General features: G+C 37.9%; 1 protein-coding gene across 1 annotated transcript in view; it reads right to left on the minus strand.

Moving 5' to 3' along the window:
• LOC150078503 (DEP domain-containing protein 1A-like) overlaps window positions 1-13,686 on the minus strand; it is a 205,152-nt gene that overhangs the window by 18,562 nt on the left and 172,904 nt on the right. The gene's annotated exons all lie outside the window — the stretch shown is intronic.

A 13,686-nucleotide genomic window follows, 5' to 3' on the forward strand; every position in this document is an offset into this window, starting at 1 on the left:
TCTATTAGAGGCAAGATATTTTAGATTTAACTAGATAGTATGAATCAGAGCTGAAATACTCAATATGTTCTACGTTGATAATAATATTAGTAAATTAATAAGAGGAGTTAACCTCAATATAGTACGTGGAACACTTCCGTATGATACCCTCCAGAAATTAAAACGGAAAAAACGAAAAAATCGACAACTTACCAGTACATTAAAGTAAAATATAAATAATTAAAGTAAAATATAAATAATTAAATAATCAATTTAACACAATTCAAAACAATTAAAATTCAAATAACGCAATTAAAAGAATCTAACGAAAATATTCAAAACGATTTTCCTTCCTGAAGCTGACAATGCTTTTCGACCGACTGTCGTGATCACAGGAATGAAAATTACCGAATCCGGCTAAACCTGCAACTTAAATAGTGATTATGTGTCTTCGCGCATGCGCGTAAAGGTCCACGCATCGGAGATCAAATATGGCCGCCGAACATTAACAGAATTCTCGTGTAATTTAATTTCAATGGTTTCTGCAATTAATAGTCGCGTATAATTACGTTGAACGTTAAGTATTTTGGCCTCGTTAAATAAAAAAGTATGTTTTTCGTTAATGGCATGAAAGGCTAATTCTGACGCTGCTGAACGAGAAGCACGAACTGAGGCTTCGTGTTGATTTACACGGATATTAAGAGAAAACCTCGTCGAACCCTGATAAGACGAGTCGCAATCACCGCAAGAAATGTTGTATACTAGATCATTAATTTGTGTTGCGAACGCCGAAAGAACCGAGCGATTGTTCAGTATAGTGTGTAACTTCCGTATAGGCCTAGCTATAATTTTAAATTCGGTATCTTTAAAGAATCTGTTAAGCTGTTTGTGCCACTGTTCAACATATGGGACAGAAATAAAGTATTTTTCGATATTACTATTGTTGATTGGTGCAGTATTTTGTATCTTATCCTTAGCTTGTACCCTAATTCGATTTATTGTGTTAATGGGATAACCCCTGTTCAAGAATCTGCTAGTTAATATTTGTATTTCTGAGTCTAAAGCAGAATCCGTCGTTGAATATTTATAGGCATTTAGAAATTGATTAAAGATAATCGATCTTTTGTAGGTGAACGGGTGGTAGCTATTATAATGTAGAAGCATGCCGGTGTTTGTGGGTTTTCGATAGATGCTAAATTGTATTTTGTTCGAGTCCCGGGTAAGCGTGAAATTTAGAAAGTTTAATGACTTAGTATCCGTATCTTCCCTTTCCAATGTAAATTTGAGTCTAGAATGAATATTATTGAACGAATGTAAGATGTCTTGGATAGTACTACTATCGGTAATAACTAGAACATCGTCTAAATACCTCCCATAGTATGTGATACGGGGACGAAAAGGTGTCAAATGTATCTGCTCAATCGTTGAGAGATAGATCTCTGACATTAAGCCACTCAGGCTCAAACCCATTGGTAATCCAAAAATTTGTTTGTACACCTTGTCTCGAAAGGTGATGTAGTTAGCCTCAACTAATAGTTTAATTAAGTGAAAAATCTCCTTTATAGGCAGCTTCGTATAATTAATCGGTGTCGAGTTTTTATTTAACATATCCCAAATAATATCTAATGTGTATTCAACGTTTACATTCGTATATAATGAGGTAACATCTAATGAGAATAAATTGTCATTGTCGCCGAGTCTACAGTCTTTAAGATTATTAAATAATGTATCGTAATTCTTAATTCCAAATTGTATAACCTGTCTAAAAGGTTTTATAATGTTATATACATGTGTGGCTAAGGCTGAAAATGCCGAGTTCCTGTAGGAAACAATAGGTCGAATCGGAAATCCAGGCTTGTGTAATTTTACCTGACCAAAAAGTGCAGGAATATTGTATGTTCTGGACTTCAATTCCTTCAACTGAACCATAGTAATGTAGTCGTTTTTACGATATGTGGTTAACGTTTTATTGTATTGATTTACCAAATTGGTAAACAGAGTCGGGTCCACTTCACAATAAGTGGAGGTATCAGATACAACTGAATCTAACTTATTAATATAATCATGTTTATCTAGTATTACCACTGTATCTCCTTTATCTGCCCTCTGTATAATAATGTCCTTATTTTCTCGAAGTTCCCGTAAAGCTGAACTGTCATGTGTATTCAATTTAGGAAGTCGCGTTTCTTTTATGTTATTCACTACTTGGTTAACTTGTTGAATAAATACATCTTTTTGTGGAACACTACGAAGTCCAAATTCAATATCAATTACGCATTGTTTTTTTGGCAGCTTTGGAGGTGGTAAATTATAATTTAATCCTTTGGATAAAAGTGAAATCTGGTCCTGCGATAGTGTACACGAGGAAAGATTTGTAACCTGTTGATATGTCGGTTCGTTGGATACTGGGTGAGGGGGTGTTCGTGAACTAGCCGACATATTCTGTGGTAGTGCGTTATGTGTCTGTGGGGGGGATGTCACCCAACTCGTGTGAACTTGGTCGCAAGCTCGCGACAATGTGTTAGAATTCGCATGAACGTGTCTTGAACTATTCGATAATGTTTGCAACTTATTAACGTGTCTGTTTTTTATTTCTGAGGCTTGTGCTTCCCGTCGCGAATCTATGGAGGTCTTCAATACAGACCAATCGTTCGGATGTAGATAATTTTTTAATTTATCGCGAAGCTTCCTAACCTGGGAAAGGTATTTTTGTTTATCCGAATATCGAGATTTTAAGGCAAGCTTAACAATATTACGTGATGTCGCCAGTGATAGTTGTTTTATGCCTGAAATTTTTTGATTTAAATTCACCCTGGCAAATTTCGGAACGATGTTGTTTTGAAGGCAATATTTTAGGAAAGAAATATGGTAACTTTGGGCCGAGTACCTTAGTGTAAATTTAATGTAATTTTGTACCAAGCCATTCAAAAAATCTCCCATAATTGTGTGTATCGATTGTATACTACTGGAGAGACAGGAAGTGAATGAAATCGTCAATAAGAGTTTGAAAATTAATTAGATAGTATGAATCAGAGCTGAAATACTCAATATGTTCTACGTTGATAATAATATTAGTAAATTAATAAGAGGAGTTAACCTCAATATAGTACGTGGAACACTTCCGTATGATACCCTCCAGAAATTAAAACGGAAAAAACGAAAAAATCGACAACTTACCGGTACATTAAAGTAAAATATAAATAATTAAAGTAAAATATAAATAATTAAATAATCAATTTAACACAATTCAAAACAATTAAAATTCAAATAAACGCAATTAAAAGAATCTAACAAAAATATTCAAAACGATTTTCCTTCCTGAAGCTGACAATGCTTTTCGACCGACTGTCGTGATCACAGGAATGAAAATTACCAAATCCGGCTAAACCTGCAACTTAAATAGTGATTGTGTCTTCGCGCATGCGCGTAAAGGTCCACGCATCGGAGATCAAATATGGCCGCCGAACATTAACAGAATTCTCGTGTAATTTAATTTCAACGGTTTCTGCAATTAATAGTCGCGTATAATTACGTTGAACGTTAAGTATTTTGGCCTCGTTAAATAAAAAAGTATGTTTTTCGTTAATGGCATGAAAGGCTAATTCTGACGCTGCTGAACGAGAAGCACGAACTGAGGCTTCGTGTTGATTTACACGGATATTAAGAGAAAACCTCGTCGAACCCTGATAAGACGAGTCGCAATCACCGCAAGAAATGTTGTATACTAGATCATTAATTTGTGTTGCGAACGCCGAAAGAACCGAGCGATTGTTCAGTATAGTGTGTAACTTCCGTATAGGCCTAGCTATAATTTTAAATTCGGTATCTTTAAAGAATCTGTTAAGCTGTTTGTGCCACTGTTCAACATATGGGACAGAAATAAAGTATTTTTTGATATTACTATTGTTGATTGGTGCAGTATTTTGTATCTTATCCTTAGCTTGTACCCTAATTCGATTTATTGTGTTAATGGGATAACCCCTGTTCAAGAATCTGCTAGTTAATATTTGTATTTCTGAGTCTAAAGCAGAATCCGTCGTTGAATATTTATAGGCATTTAGAAATTGATTAAAGATAATCGATCTTTTGTAGGTGAACGGGTGGTAGCTATTATAATGTAGAAGCATGCCGGTGTTTGTGGGTTTTCGATAGATGCTAAATTGTATTTTGTTCGAGTCCCGGGTAAGCGTGAAATTTAGAAAGTTTAATGACTTATTTTAGATTTAACAAAAAAATTTTTCAACAAATATTTGGCTTACCGATGGGCCTAGGCATTTTGGCCCCATTGTCCGAAATTTACCTAGCTGCCATTGAGAGCCAAATTTTACACCCCTTTCCCCCTGAACTAAAACTATACATGCACTATGCTGACGACATTCTTGTAATAAGCAACAGATCCATCATTGATAACCTCTTCGTAAAACTCAACTGTATACACGACAGACTTAAATTCACCCTTTAAATTGGACAAAACAATCAGATAAATTTCCTCAATCTCGCTATCTATATAACAGGCACAAAATTAAATACGGAAATTTTCAGGAAAAATACAAACACCGGTAAATACCTACATTTTGCCTCTCATCACCCCCCCCCCCTAAACACTAAAAAAGCAGTTTTATATAATCAAATTCACAATGCACTAAAGTACAGCTCCTCACCAACCAACCTTTACAACCAAATCCAATATCTCACTGACAAATTTATATCCAGAGGTTACCCCCACTAACTTATTTTAAACACAATCTCCATCGCTAAAAATAAAATTAAACTTAACAATCCAACCAAAGACAACAATAAAACAAACATCCGCATAGTCCTCCTTATCACAATGAACTCGTAGGACAGTTCCGCTGTCTATTTAACGACACCGATATCTCCCTTGTTTTTTCCACCCACAACAAATTAGGATCCTTCTTCAGCTCCTATAAAGACACACAAATATTCTACAAACGACCTCAATAATATAATATACCTCATTAATTGTCAACCAAACTGTAATACATGTTACATCGGAAGTACCACTACCAAATTTGGCTCATCAAAAACATCAAACACCTGTGCATACTATCATTTCCAGTCTCATGTCTAACCAATCTGTTACAGAACTTACAATTCATGCCCAGACCCACAACCACCCCCCCCCCTCATTGACTCTGCCATCATTAAACTAAAATCCAGCTACAGAATACTTCAATATGAAGCCCTAGCTATTGAATGGTACCGGCACCACTCAAATCTTAAAATTCTAAATTCCAAACTCCCCTTCAATCTTTCTCCAATTTGGAACCTCTTCCGATTAAAGTTCCCACATGTCAAAAAAGGCATCACGAGAGTATAATTTATTTCTTAAATACCATGCGCGTTCACTCTCCACACATTGCCAACTGAAGACGTTTTAATCAACGAAAGTCCTCTTAACAACTATTGGCTTCACCGTATTCACCTATTTAGTTTTCAATTATTCTTTTGCTTCTTTACTTCAATGACAACCAAGGATTGGATGTGTACGCTTCTGTTTCCTTGCGCCTATTTTAACTCAGTCAACATTTACCTACTTCCCCCTTTTAATTTTATTCAACTTAACAATTCAACCTAAATATTAACCACGCTGCTTAAGTAAGCCATCGCAGATTAATTCAAGGTGAGTACCGCTTTCTAAGCATTCGCTATCCTTTACTACTTTACTTAACCTTATGTTATGTAACATATTATACTAAAAAATGTCTAATAAGATAATTTTCCCATTTTTCAGTTCCTTCGTCCATTTTTGACTATGCACAAGTACATAATAAACATTACTATATAATATCGGTGTAGATACACCATATCTACTCATCCTCCACGAGTTGCCCATGTATTGCACTACCTCGAATAAGTAATGCTTCATTTGCAATACCAGGGTACCTGCCCACCAACCAATGAAAAACCAATTAGCTTTGAAACGGTGCCGTCTGGGTAATGGCATCCACCGAGAATAAGCAACAATAGTCTTCTCTATTAGTGAAGCGTTGCTTATTCGAGATAGTGCAATACATGGGCATTCGCTGTGAAGGATGAGCACAATATGATATACAGATGAAATGATGCTTTCACACTACTATCATAGTTTTTCTTCAAGAGTTGTCTATGGAGTACCTACACCGATATTATATAGATATAGAATCCTAAACTCTTAATTAAAATATTATGCCTAGTTGCATTTAGTTTTATTTAAATAGTAAACTTTACGAAAATTGGTCCCCATTTTAAGTGGAATATTCTGGAACCAATTATTCTCGGATAATGAGGATCCCCTGTACACCCTTTCATGGCAACAGTCTTCCCCTCTGGCGGTGCCGTCTTTCAGCAGGATAATGTGCCATGCTACACTGCCTAGATTGTTCGAGACTGGTTCGCGGAACATGAGGAAGACTTCCAGGCATTGCCTTAGCCTCCAAATTCCTCAGGCATCAATCCCATCGAGCATCTGTGGTTTGTGTTGGAACAGCAATTACGATCTGTGGTGTTTCAACCATGGACCTTACAGGAGTTAAAGGATCTGCTGGTTACGTGTTGGTACCAGATACCACAAGACACATTTAGAAATCTTGTAGCGTCCATGCCTCACTGGGTATGAGCCGTTTTGGCTCATTGGTGTATATACCGGGTGGTTATAAAATAAGTTTCCTTATTCGGGAGACCCTAGTGTCAAAATGGTTAGAGATAGTGCTGTGAAAATCGGTGGGTATGCCATTTAGGGTATGAGGAAGCAATTTGTAGAAGAAAAAAATTAGTTAAAATTTCTGCCACCAGGAGAGAAATTGGCACTGTAAACATGAGATGGAATGCTTAACTTAGGATTAGATTTTAATATCAGAACTTAGAAATCTACAGATATTGTTCTGTGTGCTTTGCTTCACTTGAGATGACATTCTGAAAATGGAGGATTGTGTGCAACAGTTTCATGTAGCATCTCATTGGGGATGTTGGCTACATGCTGTTTAATGCTTGCTTTCAAATCAACAAGCATCTGTATGCTGCCACGGTATACTCTGTCTTTCAGGTATCCCCATAGCCAGAAATCACAGGGATTGAGATCTGTGATCGGGCTGGCCAGAACTGTGGAAAGTCTCTAGAAATGATTTCCGAATGTTGATGGAGCAGTTCCTTCACTTGTCGACCAAAGGGGATGGGCACATCTTGCACGAACACTACAGTCTCCAAGCATTGCCTTTCTTGCAGAGCGGGAATAATGTAATCTCTTAGAAGAGCATAGTACCATGCACTAGTTACCATACACCTTACGGGGCCATGAGGTGTAGACTCCTCAAAGAAAAATGGTCCGATTATAAACTCTGCTGTAACACATGGACTTTGTAGTGGTCTTTCATGCACAGCATGGATATTCAAGATGTTTGTGCAGGGTCTATTGTACAGGAAAGTGAAATTTAGTGTACCTGTCATCAGCAAAAGTATGGCTACGAGAAGTTCCCCATATTCGGCAGTTTGTGCATTTACAGCCCTATGAAGACTGAAATGTGCCTCATCAGACCACAAGATAATTTGAGCCCACGTATTGTCAAGTTCCATACGAGCTAGAAATTGTAGAGCAAAGTCTATTCATTGTTACTGATCACAAGACTAGTTCTTGTTGTTATTTGGTTTTTAGGAGCATTAGCAACTAAGGCCATATTGCTCCGGCAATATGCGGTGATTATTCCCTGACCTTTCCGCATCCTCCGTATTTGGTGGTGATGGGCTCGAACCCCGGTCTAATCAAGAAGCGTGTGCTACGCACTGCTGCTCCTTCCCACCTGGCCAAGGAGGCGCCCTCTACTAGTTCTTGAACTACGTGAATCTTCTACAGGAACCAGCGTAAAATTATTCAAAGCACTTTATGTACAGTAGACCAAGGAAGGTTCAAGTCTCTTGACACACCTCTGGCACTAATGACTGGTAGTGTTTCGCATTCTGACGTGGAGGCCATTGCAACTGCCACTTCATCCACTACCTCCATTCTGATACGTGGTCATCCCCCAACTGGAATTACACCTAACTCGCCAGTCGCTTCAAATTTCTTTATTAGTTTTTGAAGCACCACTGACTTCAAAGGTCCTTTACACAAACCTTTAAGTTTCCAATATTCACGTAGTGCTGCATTAGCATTACTATTATTCTGGTAGAACAGTTTTACTAAAAGAGCACGTTCCTTTTTTTGTAAGAGCCATAATGGTTATTGACAGTGGCATTGGCCTTTCTGCTTTTATCTAATAGGATGTCATTTGCGTAAGCAGTATGTCTTGAAGTAAATGACGTTTACATATGTGCAGTGCCGTTTTTCCCCTGTGGCGGAAATTTGAACAAATTTTTTTTCTTCTACAAATCACTTCCTCATACCCTAAATGACATACCCACCAATTCTCACAGTGCTAAATCTAACAGTTTTGACACTAGGGTCTCCCGAATAGGGAAACTTATTTTATAACCACCTGGTGTGTATATATACAGGGTGTTTCAGTTAAACGTTTCAGAACTTCTAAGAGGGGTAGGGTACATCCTGACAACTCGAAATCATATAGCAATGTGGGGTCGGAAATGCTTTCCTGAAGCGGTGTTGTACACAGAAGTCATCGTGCGACGTCGTGCAGCACAGATTCGATTTTCGGTCAATGTATGGGCCGGTATTATGGGAGATCACCTCATCGGACCTTACCTGTTACCGTGTCGTCTAACCGGACCTATCTACTTGATCTTTCTGCAGCAAGTATTAACACAACTTTTGAGAGATGAACAGATTTCTGCATCGACGCAACAGACAATGTGGTTCCAACACGATGGAGCCCCTGCCCATTATAGCGGAGATGTTCGTAACTACCTGGATGTCACATTTGGTCAACAGTGGATCGGACGTGGTGGTCCCGTGCGTTGGCCTGCTCGGTCACCCGACCTATCATGTCTTGATTTTTATTTCTGGGGTCATATGAAATCGCTAGTTTATGACACCCCTGTTGACAATGCTGAGGAGCTGGTTGCAAGAATCGCAGTAGCTGCCGAAGAAATTCGAAATTCGCCTGGAATATTCCAGAATGTTCGGATGTCCATGCGTCGGAGATGTGAGGCGTGCATTGTAGCCCGTGGAAGAAACTTCGAACACTTACTTTAATCCATGTACCTTTTGCTTCTTTTCATGTATTATTAAAACGATTTCTCACTATGTATAAATATAGTGCAAATGCATCAGGAATACATAGCTATATCTGAATAAATCAGATTATTAATAAAACGGCATCGTTTTAAGTTATATCTCATATTGTGAATACCTTCACAACGAGTTGCCATGATATTGCACTACTTCGAATAAGTAACGCTTCACCTAAGGAGAAGACTAATGTTACTTATTCTCAGATGGATACCACCACCCAGACGGCACCATTTCAGGGCTATTTGGCCCTTCTTCGGTGGGTGGGTAGGTACCCGAGTGATGCAATGATGGCAAAACAGTTATGAAGTATAACTCCACAATATGAGAGATGCCTGATGGTGTATCATATATTTAGACTCAAGCGTTTAGGGCATAAGCCTCAAGCTATGAAGGAGTCTAGACTATGTATAAATATAGTGCAAATGCATCAGGAATACATAGCTATATCTGAATAAATCAGATTATTAATAAAACGGCATCGTTTTAAGTTATATCTCATATTGTGAATACCTTCACAACGAGTTGCCATGATATTGCACTACTTCGAATAAGTAACGCTTCACCTAAGGAGAAGACTAATGTTACTTATTCTCAGATGGATACCACCACCCAGACGGCACCGTTTCAGGGCTATTTGGCCCTTCTTCGTGCAATATCATGGCAACTCGTTGTGAAGGTATTCACAATATGAGATATAACTTAAAACGATGCCGTTTTATTAATAATCTGATTTATTCAGATATAGCTATGTATTCCTGATGCATTTGCACTATATTTATACATAGTCTAGACTCCTTCATAGCTTGAGGCTTATGCCCTAAACGCTTGAGTCTAAATATATGATACACCATCAGGCATCTCTCATATTGTGGAGTTATACTTCATAACTGTTTTGCCATCATTGCATCACTCGGGTACCTACCCACCCACCGAAGAAGGGCCAAATAGCCCTGAAACGGTGCCGTCTGGGTGGTGGTATCCATCTGAGAATAAGTAACATTAGTCTTCTCCTTAGGTGAAGCGTTACTTATTCGAAGTAGTGCAATATCATGGCAACTCGTTGTGAAGGTATTCACAATATGAGATATAACTTAAAACGATGCCGTTTTATTAATAATCTGATTTATTCAGATATAGCTATGTATTCCTGATGCATTTGCACTATATTTATACATAGTCTAGACTCCTTCATAGCTTGAGGCTTATGCCCTAAACGCTTGAAACGATTTCTCACTTACGGTCTCTTTTCTTTATGGTGCTTCTGTGTACAACACCGCTTCAGGAAAGCATTTCCGACCCCACATTGCTATATGATTTCGAGTTGTCAGGATGTACCCTACCCCTCTTAGAAGTTCTGAAACGTTTAACTGAAACACCCTGTATATAAAACAGACTGGTTAAATATTATTCTTGGTTATAGCATGGGTAGCTTACAATGTAGATATTAAAGTTGTTCCCCAACACCCATATCAAGGTTGCATTGTTTTCTTTTATTTTTTCCAAAATTCTAAATCAATAAAATTCTGTTCAATCAGATTGCTGAGTTTGTATGTTCGTTGTTGTTATGTTATTTGGTGTTTTAGGAGCATTAGCAACTAAGGCCATATTGCTCCGGGATATGCGGTGGTCATTCCCTGACCTTTCCGCATCTTCCGTATTTGGTGGTGACGGGCTCGAACCCCGGTCCAATCAAGAAGCGTGTGCTACGCACTGCTGCTGAGTTTGTATCTTCAATGCAAACTTTGGTATCTGCATTAATTTAGAGAAAACAGGCCTGTAACTGCAACATCAGAAGATGCTTATGTTTATAATTTTTGCCATATCTTTTACTCAGTTGTTTCCAGTAAAGATGTGTTACTGCCTAGAAATCTGTAAACAAAAATGAGCACTGGAGCAGCACACTTTTTTTTGTAAAAAATTAGACATGATCAAGTTTCAGAAGGATGAAAGTTAATAAAGTTATCTTTTCTACACCAAAGAATTACCTGGATTTTAAAATTTAAGGAAGTATCAATGAATATTCAAGATGTAGCTGTTTGTGCAGGGTCTGTTGTACAGGAAAGCGAAATTTAGTGTACCTGTCATCAGCAATAGTATGGCTAGGATTTCCATTCATCACGTGGTCATTAACATATACATTAGGTCCACAAGTAATGTAACTTTGGACTTACGTAAATTTTTTTTACTCTATTTTTTCTTTTAGGATTGTAAAATTTAAAACAGTAAAAAAAAAAAAAAAAAGAAAGAAAGAAAGAAAGCAATCAATAATGACAAACACGGCACAAGTGAGATACGGAGTAACAAGTTCAAGAAGCATAAAAAATAGGAACAAAGAGAAGATTCTGTAAATTTATTCATGTTTTTTATATGACTGAAGATTTCAGTGAAGGGGATATACATTTCATCTTAATAACGTAAAAATCCGCAAAATTCTAGCTATCGTTATCACTGCAAATGTAATTAGATCGAGTTTACTACCCGTTTATAATAGATTGCATTAACAGAAAAGCCCAATAAACCTGAATCTGCCAATTCTTTTTATTGTTTTATGGTAGTGACCTCCAGAAATGTGCTTTAGTAAAATGTGAGCATGTGAGCTTGTGTGGGGTGATAATAGTGTGTTTCCTTAATTCTGTGAAATTATTTACAGAAAATTTCATTTTGACCGTTATCATGGTGCCAACTAGGAAAATAAGTGACAGCAGTACTAGCAAATCTACAAAGAAAAGGAAAGTGATCGATCGATCAGGATTAGAAAATTAAAATTATTAGGATGTATGAAAAAGGTCAAATATTAGCATTAGTTGAGGCATATGATGCAAAAAAGCAAGCTTAAATAGCATTAGCCAAAAAAAAAAAAAAAAAACCTTTCCCATTTCACCCATCCGTTCACTCCACATGTTTCTCTAGTTGAGGTTTAAATTTATTTAAGCTATCAACTTTCACAACAACAGATGGAAGTCTGTTCCAGCAATCAACTACCAGCTGACTGAAGGCAAACTTCCGCACATCTATTCTACAACTGTCTTTCCTCAATTTGAATCTATTTCCCCCCCCCCAGGTTCTTAATCTTAATCCCATCAGCATTGAGCCTGCTTAAACCATTCAACGCCTTATACACCTCATTTAGATCACCTTGCAGGTGCCTAGTCTCTAGATGCTGCAATGTGCAGAACTAAAGCTTCTCTTGGCAAAAGTACCCCTTTGTTCTTCTCACCAATCTTGTTGCCCTTCTCTGTACTTGTTCTAGTAACTTTACATCCTTCCTAAAATGAGGCCCCCAGACCTGTACGCAGTACTCAAGGTGTGGCCTGACCATTGCCTTATACAAGGGGATAATTATCTCCTTGTCTCCGCTAGCAAAATTTTATATATCATTGACAAAACTCCATGACCTGCTCTGGCAGCCCGTCTGCACTGCTCAGAGAACTTCATATCTGATTGCACAATTACTCCCAGGCCGTTTTCATTTTCCTCCTCCCTGAGTGTAGTACGACACAGTTGGTACGTTTCTCTTGGGTTACTGCTACCCATATAACTTGTCAATGTTAAACTTTATTTGCCACTTCTCAGCCCACCTGCCTAACTTTTCTAGATCCTGTTGCAGTAGCATACTGTCTTTACTGTCATTAACAATCCTGCCAATCTTTGTATCATCTGCAAACTTGGACATTAAGCCTGATATAACTTCATCGATATCATTGATAAATACACAAAACAACAATGGGTCCAGTACTGAATCCTGCTTAACTCCACTAATAACATTAGTCCATGTAGAGCAGCGTTCATTTATTACTACTCTCTGCCGTCTCCCACTCAACCATTCCTGTATCCATTGCAGCAACATGCTTTTATTGTTTTTGTTTTTGTTTTGTTATTTGGTTTTTTGGAGCATTGGCAACTAAGGCCATATTGCTCCAGGGATATGCGGTGGTCATTCCCTGACCTTTCCGCATCCTCTGTATTTGGTGGTCATGGGCTCGAACCCCAGTCTAATCAAGAAGCGTGTGATATGCACTGCTGCTCCTGCCCACCTGGCTACAGAGGCACCTGCAGCAACTTGCCCTTAATGCCCTACTGCTCCAGTTTGTAAAGCAGTCTTCAATGTGCAACAGTATCAAAAGCTTTCCTGAAATACAAGTATATAACAAAATAATTTTTTGCATCCAGTTCCTTTGTGACCACATCGTAGTATCCAATCAAATTGGTCAGACAAGACTTCCCCTTAACAAACCCATACTGTGTCTGAACTATTAATGCAGTCTCATCTAAGCAGTCTTGCATTACTTCCTTAACCAGTGACTCCATCATTTTCCCCGGAATGTAAGTTAAACTAATAGGTCTATAATTATTTTGTAACCCTTCGAACCTCCTTTGTGAATTGGGGATACATTTGCGTATCTCCAGTCTAAGGATGCTGTCATAATTATGGCTAAGGGTTTGCTAACTTCCCTCGCTACCTCCTTCAATATAACTGGATAGATTCCATCTTCTCGAGATGCCTTTTTTATGTTTAACTTCAA

The sequence above is a fragment of the Mastigoproctus giganteus genome, chromosome 11 (assembly GCF_048544385.1).
Source record: "Mastigoproctus giganteus isolate SK-2022 chromosome 11, ASM4854438v1, whole genome shotgun sequence".
NCBI classification, from domain to species: domain Eukaryota; kingdom Metazoa; phylum Arthropoda; class Arachnida; order Uropygi; family Thelyphonidae; genus Mastigoproctus; species Mastigoproctus giganteus.